The sequence below is a fragment of the Macrosteles quadrilineatus genome, unplaced genomic scaffold (genome assembly GCF_028750875.1).
Source record: "Macrosteles quadrilineatus isolate MER2022 unplaced genomic scaffold, UCM_ALF_1.0 Scaffold_5__1_contigs__length_97177068, whole genome shotgun sequence".
Lineage (NCBI taxonomy): Eukaryota > Metazoa > Arthropoda > Insecta > Hemiptera > Cicadellidae > Macrosteles > Macrosteles quadrilineatus.
In genome coordinates this window covers 83,010,362-83,023,764 of record NW_026542598.1, presented here as the reverse complement: position 1 = coordinate 83,023,764, position 13,403 = coordinate 83,010,362, and the positions used below count along the sequence as shown (strand labels likewise).

The following is a 13,403-nucleotide window of genomic DNA, read 5'->3' as shown; positions in this document are numbered from 1 at the left end:
AGCTGTGAATGAACTGGTGAACCTAACCAGAACGGTCCTTAAACAAAACTATTTTCATTTCAATGGCGATTACTACATTCAGCATGAAGGTCTAGCAATGGGATCCCCCCTATCTGGAATTTTAGCGGAAATATTCTTAAACAAGTTTGAAAATGAACACATCCTTTCTGATAAAAATCGTTACAGTAAAAACATAATATTTTTCCATAGATATGTTGACGATATTTTGCTACTATTTAATGGTAACAACAGGCAACTCAACCTGATGACCAATTCCCTGAATAAAATCCATAAGAACGTCACTTTCACGCTTGAAACTGAATGTAACAATTCCATCAATTTCCTAGATCTAAAGATTGAAAAATGTGAATCCAGGTTAAAGTTTGCCATTTACAGAAAACCTACCGCCACCGACCAGACCATTCATTTTACTTCTCACCACCCTCACAACCAAAAAATGGCTGCCTACAATAGTTTCGTGCACAGGTTATTGTCTCTGCCTCTAAGCCCAACTGATTATCAACAAGAAGTCCTCATCATCAAACACACAGCTGTGGCTAACGGATACAAAAGCAGTATGATTGATAAACTAATACATAAGCATAAAAACAAACCACTCACCAGACCCCAACCACCTGATAAACCTCGTGAATTGTACGCCTCTGCTAATTATGACAATATTCTTAACAACACCATAAAGAAAGAACTAGCAAAAAATGACGTTTGTGTATCATTCAGGGCCAACAATAGACTTAACTCCATATTCAAAGAGCGTAAAAGGAACAGTCTTGATAAAGCCAATAAGACTGGAGTATATAAGATCAATTGTAATGATTGCCCTAAATATTATATAGGCCAGACTACTCGCTCATTTAAGCAACGATTTAAAGAGCACATTCCATCCAAAACAATAGCCCAGCAAAAATCCGCTTTCGCCAACCACCTCGCAGACAGTAACCATAATTATTCTAGCCTTGACCATAACCTACACATTTTACATAGTTACCCTAAAAAAGGACGGTTTTTGGATTGTTTAGAGGAATTCGAGCGAGATATACAAATCCATCAAGATTGAGCCACAACACATTTTAAATGAACAGACTTCTTTCAAATCCAACATTATCTATGACGCAGCGATTAGAATAGGACAACAATACCACCGGCATTCCATAGATAACGGGAGAGGAGCAAGGACACCTCAGTCATGACCACGCAACTACCCGTGCCGCGTCGTAGTGTCCTGTACTGGCCAGTAGCTAGCAATGTTAATCCGTATTTTCGTGTTTCGTGTTGTATGTGTGTGTTTATATGTTTACCGACGACCTCAATTTGAGTGACATGACATTTTTGACAGCCTGATGATGGGATTTTTATCCTGAAACCGGTCGCCTAAGACGACAACAATAGGATCACTGACGGACAGGTAATATAAACCATTTTATTGAACTAAACCATCGTTAGCGAGAATTTGCTGAAATCGGGCCTAAGTAAGTTAACACAAGGGAGTATGTTTTACCTAAGCTTAAAGTATATTCTCCCTTCAAAAAGTCAATGGTAACTTATAACTTATTGCTAAAAAACCACCTGTGCTGCTGTGAGGTTTAAAATCACTAGGAAAGAGAAGGTTAAATAGTCAACACTTATTAAATTGGCTTTCTAGCCTATTATCTTTAGAGAACTAAAAACTATGTTTTGATTGATAGTACTTTCTTACGAATGAAATATCAGTCTTTGTAAACTTAGTTGAGGTTAGGGCCTATAGTTTGTTTGAGATGATTATTGGATTGTTGGTGCTAACTTGTTTGTGAGTCAGTCAGTAGAGTAAGAGTAATGGTTGCAGTGTATCCACACGACCAAAAAAATAATCCTGCTCACCGGGTTGAGAAAGTCCCATTTTATCCTGCTTTTGAATAATGAAAAATCCTGTTTTGTCCTGCACAATTTTTTTCGTTCATTCACCCATTTAAGGGTGTTTGGTCCATTTTTAAAAATATTTTTTTTTAATTTTTTTTTCTTACCAATTCATTAAGCTATTAATAAGAATGGAAAAAAAGGGATTTAAAATTTTTTCCCCCATTTACCAAGTGAGATATAGTGCTTTAAAGTGTACTCTCCTTTGATCGTTAAACTCAAGAACGTATGTAGACTGAGACACCAACTATTACAAAAACCATTGTTTAATGCCCCTTAACTTCATGAGCTATTTCAATTTTCATAAAAGCTATAAATAAAAAATGTGACATTTTTTAAAAAATCACTACAATTATGCGGTTTGTGGTATTGCAACAAAAATTAGCTCATAAGACAGGCAACTAATTGAAGTATAAATAAAAAATTAATTACATTAAGAAACTCAAACAGTTTAGGAGTGTAATGGAAAACAAAATGTTGGCAAAATACGGTGGCGAGGCGTTGCGTGTGTGTACAGTGCCCAGACGCGCACCAACGGCGCGCGGGCGCACGCCCATCCCTCCCCGTTCCCCCGCACCTACACCACTCTCACCTCGTTCCCGCGCGCTCTTCTCAACACTGTCTACCTGTCACCGGCCACGTGTACGAGTTGCGTACGGCAGTTTGTTTGTTGTGATTTAAATCCCCTTTAAAAACCTGCATTTTCATTTTCATTTGTAACCTTTATGTACACAACTAGAGATTTAGGTATTCATGAAATTTTAACTACGCTAATAAAGTGGTAAGAAAATGTGTTAAGTTAAGAAGATTTTCTGACAATATAACAGAATTTTTAACAGTTTACACCATTTCCAATATTGCTATTTTGCTTATTTCTCATTTACAATTGTTTAGACTACAAATTAATTTAATTGTGACTTTATAAATATACCCAAAAAGAGGTTTAGTATTACGATTAATAATATGGGTTGAAATGCATTATATATTTAACTATTTTGTACTATTACTGTAATAGGAGTTTCCCACGTTATTGTTTATAATCACATTTTATTTGACAATATAAAACGGAAGCATAACCAAGAAATATCGCGATAGATTCATGGTCAAGCTATACACTGGCACTGAGAGTAGTCGTCTGCTGGCTGCTCCTTCCCTGCCTGCTAAGCTGCTGTGCAATATGTCGTGACGATAGATGACATAATGCTTTTGATTGGGTAGTTAGGGACGAAGACAACCCCAACAAAGGATAGAATATCAAATAAGCTATGTTTTTATGTAATGGTTATATCTCTATTTTATTGTCAATGTTGATGTTTGAACCATGCCCTCGCGCCTGCACCCAGACTAACCAAATGGAAGCGTGATCCATGCGCAGGCCCGAGGAGCGGCTCACAAAACTTTACTTAACAAAATGAGAACCATGGATGGAGGTTCAAGAACAACACGCCATTTGAGAGAAACGAGCTGTAATTAACCATTTAAAAGAATAACACAACAACAATAATTAACAATAATACATGAATTAAATACTCTCAATTAAACTTTAAAAAATTTTGATACCCGTTTACCCTACTAACTTACAATTATTTCATTAATCATTTTCAAATAGGCTAAATTTCAAAAATAAATCTTACTAGCTTTTACCTTTCAAAAAAAAACTTTTAAATTAACAAATTACAACAATGATATATATAAGGACTCTTTTAATAAATTCATTTCATCTGGTAACTATAGAAACTTTAGGGGCCCCAAATTAGAATTCAATAGAATATTTAATAAAATTATAAAATTTAAAAAAGATCAACAAGTAGCCTAAAGAATTTAAAATTTAAAAAGAATAACAATTAATAAACTATGTATAGGCCTATAACAATAATAATTTCAAATAGTCTCTTGGGTTGCTCTTTTTTATAAATAAAATCAAAAAACATAACGACAGTGGGTAACTTGCGGTAGTGCGGTTGGGTTTTGGGCCAGGTCTAGATGTTCAGCACCGGAGGGGGAACCAAGCAGGGCGGAGAGGGGGCCAAGGTCTACGAGGCAGCCATGTGTTACAAATTTCCTCCGCCAAGGTCGAAACGGTCCAGTGCATAGTCCTCCTCACGGGCCCTGAGTGACAAAACCCAGGAAACAGTAGTAAGAAAGATAGACTGAGTCCATATCCGCAAGGTTCACTGTCACATCTTTCACCATTTACATATAGTTCCAATGTATCACTGAGTTCCAAAATTTCACTACTTAGGCCTAACAATTGCATATTGCAAAAGTTTCTAAATTTTTAAAAGGTTTGTCTCTCTATCACAGCTCTCTATCAATATAAAACATTTCAAACAATAACAATATTTTAAACATAACAATTAACAGGTTAAACAGTACAAGAATGGTAACATTAATATTTGCGGTAAAACCGTCAGCAGGCCAGACAGGTATGTGACAGTGGTAAATTTCACCAATAGAGAGAAAATATTTAAATTGTCTGGTCCAAAGTGGCCAGAAGAACAAGTTAACAAAGAACAATAGACACTAAAACACAGAAAAATACTTTAAAATTGACAAAAAACGTTCCATACAAAAATTTAGGCCCAACGCAACGACTCATGTATTTTTGCTAATTTCTCCAAAAGTTGTGATCCGAATTTGTTCGGAATGGTCTTAAAAGCTGGGGGAAATGTTCCAGCAGCTTTTCCAGACCATTCCAAACCTTAACTCAAAGGCTGAAACCAGTAGGCCTTTTGGTTACCCAGTTCAAACCTGAATGGAGAATTGCCAAACTAAAAATTACTGTAACTTTCTTAAAACTTGAGTAAAATGACTCAAACTTTCTGGGGAACTTTAAGAGCAGTTAATTCAACTTAATTTAACTAGTTTGGCAAGGACAAAGCAAAATAAAAGACTTTAACCTTACTTGACTGGGTAACACAAACTGAACATTTTACAAGACAAAACAACACTAAAAATTGTACGGGACACAGAAACAAAAGACTACCAGAGTAGTAGCCTAAGACAATTACATTTACTGAGCAAAAATTGTAAGCCTAGGCCTACCACAAAACAGTCAGAAGGACCCAAAACTGACTTGGCAGTTTCTCTCAAATAGCGGCTTTCCAACAAACATTTCTCAGTCAATTCTAGGCCTAGCATTTCGGGCAAAGCCCTGAATTATACAAAACAACAGAGAACAGGGAAACTAACTATCAAAAGTCTTCCACGACCCCAAGACTAGGTTCCAGACCTAGTGCAACCATGTGCAGCTAACCTAACTTTAGAAAAATGTGCAAAACTCACCCAAAAGGCGCGCGTGGCGCACTTGAATTACTCCATAACCTCGCAGACTAAGCACAAATTAAAAAACAATTGACTTTGCAAAAACATGTGCCAAAAGGGCGATGTAAAACGATGGAAAAATGTCTGCGAGGTTAACTAGTTGATTGTCACGCAACCTCTGAAGTGCTTGGCGGTGGGAGTAATAAGAACAAAAACCCACAGCCTTTTTCGGGGTCGTGGAGTGACAACGAAACACTGAACTAGCCTACTATAAAAAAAACACTTGAACCATTGATCATGAGTCGTGACATTCGCCCGGTGGAAATAGTCACGGCTCAGTTACTATTACAATGCATATGTTTAGGCCCTGGACCGATCTTGTGACTAATCCAAAATCTACAGTTACCTTCGCCAATCAGCTCTTGGTAGTGTAACATATAGGTTATAACACAGCTAAAAAAACATTTGTTACTTCTAGGAGCTGGTTGACGAAGGTACGATAACTTAGTATATTTATTTTCAAAAGGCAACAATAATGTTATTCCTTTGTTTTAAGTAATGGCTATGTAATATTTCATCGACATTATTCTGGAGATAAATAATTTTTTACCAACGACATAATAATAAACTCAGTGTGATACATATATTTGGGTAAATAAATAACAATCCAACCAGTATTTTTCACTTATACTTGTCGCAAACATGGATACATATAAACTTTATCATTTATAATATTAGTAGGAAGTATGATGATTACTCTTAGCTGTTACAAATTGCGTGTCAAAGCAAAAATTAATTAGGTAATGATACTTTACTACTACTACTCAATTCTATTACATATGTTTTACTGTAACAGTGAGTGCCTTGCTAGCCTGGACCGCGGTTACAACGGGCCGTGTCGAGCCTCTCGTATACGAAAACTCGATATACAGTGATGAATGAAGTGTGTTGTGTGAGGATGGGCACGCTCGCAAAACCCCTCCCCCGACAGCTCAAACGAAACACACACATGTAACGCTACCACCAAACGGACATCCAAGCGCGAGCGGCGGCGACTTGTAGAACTACACCTCCTCACCTTCAGACTAGCCTGGCGGCCAAACGGCCTTAATTTGATATATCGTGCTAAGTTAGTTCTTTAACTTAGTTACCGCTACCAATAAAAACAGACGTTAAGAGCTGAAAATCCCGTTTTATTCTGCATCCTGTGTGGGCCGTTTCGGGTAGACTTTTATATCTGTTGGCACAAACAACTGAATGAGAATATTGATTATTTGATTGTTTCGTTCGATATATCAATTGAAATTTTCATTCGGTTGTTTGTGCCAACAGATACGGAAGTCTACCTACCGTTACTAAAATGCCGCTGATGGTCTAAAACTCCTGTTTCCAGTATAAGTAATAATCCTGCGTATGGAAATACTCTTAAGTTAATGACTGCACCAGTGAAGATAGAGATAGAGGTAGAGGTACCAAACCAAGTGGCTATCACACTGCTAACAAGGCTGAAAGAAGCAGAGGTAGGAATATAGAATATTCTGTACGGTACCTGCAACAGTCACAAAAGCTATGTAGACTTATTCAATTGGTAAGTAGCCTAGGCTTTATTATATCCAAACATCCCCTAGACATACAAAGAGACATGTTTTGAGGCTAAGGTAAAATAATTGAAGGGCTGTTAAAGATTATTGGATACTGTAGTTAAACAACTGCTTTGTTGCTGTTCGAGATCAGGTGGATCTTTTATCGGTTAGTTTGCATTTGATCATTTAATCACTCTACAAAATAGAGACCTACTTTGTTTAGCCTACGTGTTTAAGCTGAATATGCAGGGTGAGGTAAGAACGGATCTGTGTAGCTTTGTATTGAGTAAGATCAGCCATGAGCCGGTTCTTTAGCCAGGACCATTTTGTTAAAAGCCCAATGGTTAGGCCTATAAGGACATTGATTTCAGTTTCAAGCCATAAAAAGGCTTCTGAGTTTTATCAGGATTAAACTTGGTGATTGAATACTTCGTGAGCCTACTAACGCTATCAACAATACATTGTTATAGGCTATATCGTGCAGTGTACTTGCAAGCATAAAATGAATTAAGTCTTAAATAATCAAACCAAGCAAAAGTCAATCGTAACAAACCATCTACAAAAAATGAAGAAAACCCATGCACAAAATAATACAAAGCAAACCATGCAGTTCACACAAAATTGCATGCACTATGCAAAATCAGGAAACACACAGCCCATTCAAGTTGAAGGCTTACTTAGCTAACAACAGTTTCAAAGAAATCATTAAATTTGTGTAGCCTATAGGGGTCTAGAGGATTTTCAACCAGCCAGTCTAACTAAACATAGACTAACACAAGGAGACTTCTCTTTCCATTGTAAATTTTGAAGCTCGTTTTTCGTGTCTAGTTCATGTACACTGGGCACTAGTGTTGACAAAATTTTGTTTCTATTTTTTTAAGGTTAATTTCTTGATTTGTGCTTTACTGTTTGGTTATATAACTAGGGGAGGAGTTATAGTTTATGATTAGATCTATTATTTGGTTAAACAAGGTTTTAAATTACTGAAATAACAAGAAACAAATTGCAAACAAAACACAACCTTAGCAGTACACCGTAAAGAACTAACAATAAAATTGTCTTTGGCCATTCAGCTGTTCCATAAGTATGAGAAATCTACTAGTGGAGTAGGTTTTATCTATGGTCTAAGGTTGTGGTTTGGAAGACTAATGCGTAAGAATTTTATTTTATGGAAAAAAGTGACCAAAATTATTTTGCTAAATAATAGAGACGGTCCCATTATTAACTCTGAATTACTGAAACTAATTAGGCTACATCAAGAACAATATTGTAATATATTCAAAATTCTAAGGATTATTTTTCATATAAACTAATTTTCCCAATTTATCCTTTGTATCACCCGTTTTAACTTTATTTCAAACTAGCTGCTGAACCTGTGCTTCGCAACGGGAAGATGTACTATACCGCCTAATCCAAACACTTGTTAATTAGTTCGAATTTATAAACAAAAAGCCACCAAATTTACAAAAAAAGTATGATCTACTTTGTAATTGTCCTACTGTTTACATTAATATATATATCAATAACATAATTTTCATAACTTACAGTTATAGAATCTTTCTTTATTTTTATAATCAATGACATAAATAAACCTACCACTTAGTTGTGTAAAATATCTATATATTTAATACGCTAAGCATATTTTTGTCATAATTGTTTTGGAGCGGTGGTGCTACCGATCACCAAGCACCGGTGAACTAGTGGTCTAATAAGGTTTATCAAATGGTTGCAGCACCATGAATTTTTTTGCATTTTTGACAACAGCTAATTTGAACCAAGCAGCAACAAAAAGCTGTAATATACAATACAGTAGACTCCCTCTTATCCGAACACCTTTTAACCGGACAACGGTTTAACCAGACTACACTCGGCGGAAATGACATCTCTTTAACCGGACAATTTTTATCAGCACATCAGTTTAACTGGACTAGATTGTCAAGATATGGGCAGTATTGAAATGACTGTTCTCGTGGGAAAGATTTGAGACCAGTTAAAAGTTAAAGGTTAAAGGACCAGTTAAAGGTTTGAGACTTGTCTAAATACAATGCTCTCCTAAATTTAAGTAAAAAAAATGTATACAGTATGCATTTAAATGGTCCATTTTAACTAGTTTTTGGGGATGTCGGTTTAACCGGAAAAACATTATCCGGACTGGCCTCGGTCCCTAGGAGTCCGGATAATTGGGAGTCTACTGTAATAACCGTCAAAGTAGGATTGTTTACAGTTAAGTTTATGTTTTAGCGAATTTCCTATATAGGGAATAAGCTATTATTACCGCAGGTCTCATGGTAAGGCCTAGACCCGGGACCGATTTACTTTTTCGTTTTAAGGTTCCCAGAGGCCAAAAACACCATCCGTTCAAATTCATATTTATAATGTGTGTGTGTGTGTGTCCGTTAGCGCAATAACTCAAGCAAAAATCATCCGATTTTGATGAAATTTGGTATAAACGTGTAAACCTACATTTATTCGAACGAGTTTGCGAACCAGCATAATCGGACTATGGTAACGGGGGTTTATGGGGGGGTTTATTGGGTAAAAATTAATATTTTCCCGTTTTCCATCCTAAAAACACAAAATTTTATAATACCTCTCCAAACCATTTTGTAGAGCTTAAAAAGAAATATTGTATATTGAAGCGTTGTTGTATGCCCAACGGTTACGGAGATAATTTAAAAAATTGTAAATTTAAAATTCTCATGTTATTCTTATGTAGAATAAATAAACTGTTATAGTTTGCTTGTTTATGGATATATTTAAAGCAAATTTTGAAATTTTGTTTATTTAATACTAAGCTATCAACATTGCAATAAAAAAAAACACATTTCAATATCTTCCCTGTAGCAGAAAACCTAAGTACAGTACTCACCAAAACTAATGTCAATTAAATAGGAAATAAATCTGTAAATTTTTAGGGAATATTTTAGTAGGAATCCAGCCAGGTAAATGGAAATTCGCTTAGTCTGCAGGTTTTCTGCGGCGAGAGTATTTAATTTATTAATATTTTTGTTATATTATGTGAATATTCTATAATTTACTTTTTTATTGTTAAGGTGTAGTAGTAGAACATTATGGCTATGGTAGATGTGTTGTACCATTGACTATTGGATACTGAAGTCGTATTAATAGTCAAGAGGTCTGTAGGTTATAGCATACAGTACCGTAAATTAAAAGAACCAAATTTTCTCAAACCGTGTCCTCTCCCATTGCAAATGCAAAGCACGAGTATAACTGCAATAAGCATTTTATACTTATACGCCAACCTCGAACAAAAGACAGGCATTCTGCTAGTTTTAAATACAGCAAAGTTATTCCCGCAACAGGTTGTTTGGATTTGAGGGGTTTCTATTTATTAGCGGAATTTTATTTTCAATCTTGTGCTTGGCAGCCTAAGATAAATCTATTTACTCTAGAGGGGTGGGGTGGAGGGTTCCCTGATTTTTTATCATTATGATATTCTTGAACTCGTAGAAATTATTGTAATATTTCATAGTGATACTCATAGTCATATATTCTTTGTTCGAGAGTACAAAATATTGCAAAAGAATGGCATCAACAGATTAATAGGTTACGTGTTTTTAATAAGGTATGATATTTTTCAGAATTGAAGATATATGACTACAGACATAAGAAAAGATAATCTAATTTAAGCAAAAGAAAACTAATTAAGGCTATCCCTGAAGTAATAATTTGAGGAATCACTCTTAACGATGTTTTTCTCCCTCACAAATTAAATTTAGTAATTAATTTGTTTATACTAGAATATAAATTATATATACCATTTTTTTTTTGTAGGTTGAGACAGTAAAAGGAATTAAAACAGATTATATTGATTTAAGAATTAATATAATACAATAGAAGAATATAGAAAAATAAGAGAAAAGGCAAATCCCTGTGCATAGCAAGATTTGACTACAAGACGATACAATGTTGAATGAGAGATGAAGTCTATCATGTAATTGCTATACATTTAACAAGTCCTTCAAACAAGGTTACTTTATAGAATGTATTCAAATCCATCTGATTTGTTGAGTTTATTGATTAGTTACTAGATTTATGTGATAAGTTACACGGAAATAAAAAGTGCAGGAGTAGAAATGTTAACTCAGACTAAACATTTTCCTCTCAAGTGTCCAATATGTGTGCAATGCTGTTCAACTCTATCCGCAATGAAGGTTCATATATTATATCACACAGGAGAGCGTCCCTTCAAATGTTTGATATGTGAAAAAACTTTTTTCAGACAGCAGCATGTAAAGAGGCATTTATTGGTTCATACAGGAGAGAGACCTTACAAGTGCTCTACATGTGGAAAATCCTTTGCAAACAAAATCAACATGAAGACACATTCATTGGTTCATACAGGAGAGAGACCTTATAAGTGCACTTCATGTGAAAAATCCTTTACAACCAAAAATAAATTGCAGAGACATTCATTGGTTCATACAGGAAAGAGACCTTACGAGTGTGCTACATGCGGAAAGTTCTTTTCATTAAAAGGAAATATGAAGAAACACACATTGGTTCATACAGGGGATAGACCTCACAAGTGCACTTTTTGTGAAAAATCCTTTGCATATAATACTCTTATGATGAAACATATTTCGAGGGTTCATACAGGGGAGAGACGTTATAAGTGCACTATTTGTGAAAAAAACTTTACAACCAAATGGGAATTGAAGCAACATTCATTGGTTCATACAGGGGAGAGACCTTATAAGTGCACTTTATGTGAAAAATCATTGAACACCAAAGGCCATTTGAAGAAACATACTTTGATTCATACAAGAGAGAAGCCTTTTAAGTGCACTTTTTGTGAAAAATCATTGAACACCAAAGGCCATTTGAAGAAACATACTTTGATTCATACAAGAGAGAAGCCTTTTAAGTGCACTTTTTGTGAAAAATCCTTTGCACGTAATTATGTTATGATAAATCATATTGCAAGGGTTCACCCAGGGGAGATACGTTATAAGTGCACTATATGTGAAAAACACTTTACAACTGAATGGGAATTGAAGAGACATTCATTGGTTCATACCGGGGGGAGAACTTAAAAGTGCACTACAAAAAAAACATCAAGGTACAGTACATACGGTTTGGATATTGAAGATAGACCTTGTAAGTGCACTACAAATATACATGTGAAAATCCTTTCCACGCAAAACCAAATTAAGGTACATGAAGAAAAAATATTTAGCATTTAAAATAATTTTAATACAGTATGTTGTTTTGTATCTGAGTGACTTACAAGTAAATAGTTATAAGAATTTTTATTCTCACTTAATACTCAGGGCCGTCGCGTGGTTTTTTGGCGCCCGGGGCGGGGTGTTGCCAGCCCCCCCCCCCCCCCAACACACAATGAGTGATGATGTCGTAATCTTTGTTTTAATCCCCAAAAACAAATACCTAAAGGAATTGAATCACCAAACAATTCAAAAATTTTAGAGTCAGGAATCAGCGATTGATTATTAGGGATAAATTACCTACCTATTTAATTTTGTATGAAAATCTGTTTTAATTGATGATAACCAAATCCCAATTAATGTTGCTGAAAATGTTAAAATGTATAAAAAGTACTACATTGTATATGTTATTGATTAATACAGAGCAAATTGAAATTGATGCAATGTATGCAAAACCTCAAACCAAACCTACTCTGAATAGAACTTTTATACAGAATAAAAGAAAACCACGTTATCACATTTAGATATGAGATCCTAAACATTAAATGTAAATAGCTCTTAATCATTCATCAAACTAAGCTGGCAGCTCAGCTGAGACTGCTGTAGGAGAAAGGAGTGATTGGGGTAGGGGTGGTTCCCAAGGTCGACCGTCGGCTGGTCGGGCGAAATAAAAATAGAATACGGCAGCTACGTGTACAGAGCAACACCGCAAACTGCAACATTGCAATATTAAGATAATAATTATCTTAATATTGCAATGTTAAGATAATAATTATCTTAATATTGCAATGTTGCTATATCTTAATTATTAAGACATTGCAATGTATTAAGATAATTAAGTTGGGACAGAGCCTTCAACTCCACAGTGGAGTTGATTGTTTAAGCTATTATTACTAAATTTAATTCAATACTATATTGATAATTAATTTGGAAAACATTGCAAATTATAAAGTGATTGGTATCAAATAATATGTATTTGTTCAATAAATAGTCGGGTAAATATAGGATATGACCTTACAAAAATTGCAAGAAAACGTTTTATGGTTTTATTTTGTAGAGTTGGGTTTGCAGAATGACATACTAAAAGTTGCCGAAAATCGGTGCACGAGAAAACCACTAAAATCACAATTTAAAATGGCGGCTTTTTTCAACATTGGACAAATTAAAAAAACATATTTCACATGCATTTGTTATGCACATTTTTCGAGATATTGACTTGGGACCACCGCCTGTATTTATTGAGTGGTTAGTACTTCATTTTGATAGGGAACATGTTTTTGGACGCCATCTTGGATCCGCCATATTGGACATAGATAATCTTTTTTCAATGTAATGATAGTGTTGTGACGCATCATTACCAACTACATTTTTACACTGATTTCAATGCCGAAATCCGTTTTTAAATATCTTTATTCATTTAGAAGATATATTCAAACGAAAATTCTCCACCATACATTTC

At 35.1% G+C, this 13,403-nt stretch overlaps 1 protein-coding gene across 4 annotated transcripts in view; it reads left to right on the top strand.

The window, feature by feature from the left end:
* LOC128994970 (gastrula zinc finger protein xLCGF3.1-like) overlaps nucleotides 1–13,403 on the top strand; it is a 36,865-nt gene that overhangs the window by 4,674 nt on the left and 18,788 nt on the right. For 2 of the 4 annotated variants that reach the window (XR_008490935.1, XM_054419830.1), the window contains exon 1: nucleotides 10,697–11,935. The exons of the other annotated variants lie outside the window; for them this stretch is intronic. The gene's annotated coding sequence lies outside the window, so the exon portion shown is untranslated. Of the gene's footprint in view, nucleotides 1–10,696; nucleotides 11,936–13,403 lie in introns of those variants that run through there. 4 annotated transcript variants of the gene reach the window in all.